Below are 1,697 nucleotides of genomic sequence, written 5' to 3'. Positions count from 1 at the left end.
GCTCGCGAGCCTGGGCCCCCTGTTGGCCTGCAAGGCGAACCTGTAGACCCTCGGGCCCCATCTTGCTTCTACTGCGCATATCTTCTTCATCCAGACTCTGTTTAGATTGATCTTGGGCTCGTTGGATTCTGTTTGTCATCTTGGACCTCATTTTAAGCTTATTGTGGATTAAATCTCGAGCCTTTTTTCTCAATAGTTTGTGTATGGAGAGTTGAGAGTATCAAGATCTTCTCTTGTACTTATTTTTTTTTCTTTCTCATAGTGAAGCTTGCATATCCCATGGAAGTAGCACTTGGACTACTCCATGTACTTGATTGTATATTCTTATTTTTATTTTTTCTTTCTTTTTACCATAATGGGTGGTACCGAATCCACAACAAGTGGTATCAGAGTAAGTGATGTCACAATAATTGGTATCAGAGTCGGATTGGTACCAAAGTGCATGTTGTGGTAGTGGTGATTAAGATTGAAGATAAAGAAGACATGTGCAATCAAGATGGAGATCAATCATCGATGCTCTCTTGTGCAAGAAGGAGCCACCTACATGGAGGATGCTAGCATAATCCCAGTGCGAGGTGGAGATCTAGATAAAGATGGATTGAGCACGAGATGGAAGACTTGGAGGATGATGAGCGACATCACCAGATGGCCACCCTGAGTAAATCTCAGGTCAGAGAATATGATGGAGATGGGATCGAACGGTCTAACTCGACTCTTATGTTTGTCCATCCATGAGTAGCAGGTGTTTGTCCCAGAGCATGGGGACGAGAACCAAAAGCTCTCAAAGTCAGGTAGAGGCCGAATATCGAGTCGAGATGCAGATTGTTTGGAAAAATACCTTGAATTCAGCCCACAGAAGCGAAAACCTAGATGTGGAGAAGCCCGGCTCAAAGATCACATCACGAGGAGCTCCAAAATGTGGAACTGTGGGGCATGCAGTGCACAGACCAATGGGACCCGCAGTGTGTAGGCCAGATGGAAGGACAGAGGGCCACAGGGTGTGGCCCAGCCCAGCCAGGCACAGGCCCACATGCGAGTGCAGGTACATGGCCCAGCAGGCACATGGGCACGCAGCCCGTGGTGACCTCATGCAGTCCATGCATGAGGCATGGATCGACAGTATTTTGCTGCATGTTTCGTGCAGTCTATAATGGATCGGGATGTTTCCATGGGTATTTTGCATGGTCCTTGGGGTTTTTTGTGGATCGATGCATGATCGGATGGCTTCAGAGGCTCACAGGCATGATCGGGGTCCTGATCTGATGGCTGGGAAGCAAGCGGGTGTGATCTGAGTGTTTGTTTGCACGATCTGACGACTGGAGATGCTTGCGATCAAGATCAGATGGGTCGAGAGGTTTTTGTATCATGTTAAAGCTCTGTTATCGAGTGTGACTTGGATTTAGGGTTTTAAAGAGCCCTATGGGCAACAAAATGGTGAAGAGCCGAGAGGAGCTCAGGCAGCAGTCGAGAATAGTTCGGCGAGCGCCAAGCATGAGCAGCCGACAAAGCAAATGTAGGTAGAGAATCGAGGTAGAGTAGAGTGTCAGGCAGAGCAGCTACGGTAGAGGCATGATGTAGCAGTTTGCAACACAGGAAGCATTTAGGGGCATCGAGGATCCTGGTACTGGCAGACCTGTGAGTGGGTCTCCTTGGATAATTTTTGAGAGCTTTTGTGAGAGTAGTTTCTAGTTGAGAGA

Source organism: Elaeis guineensis, chromosome 4 (assembly GCF_000442705.2).
Source record: "Elaeis guineensis isolate ETL-2024a chromosome 4, EG11, whole genome shotgun sequence".
Taxonomy (NCBI): domain Eukaryota; kingdom Viridiplantae; phylum Streptophyta; class Magnoliopsida; order Arecales; family Arecaceae; genus Elaeis; species Elaeis guineensis.
Note: the sequence above shows the minus strand (reverse complement) of the source record.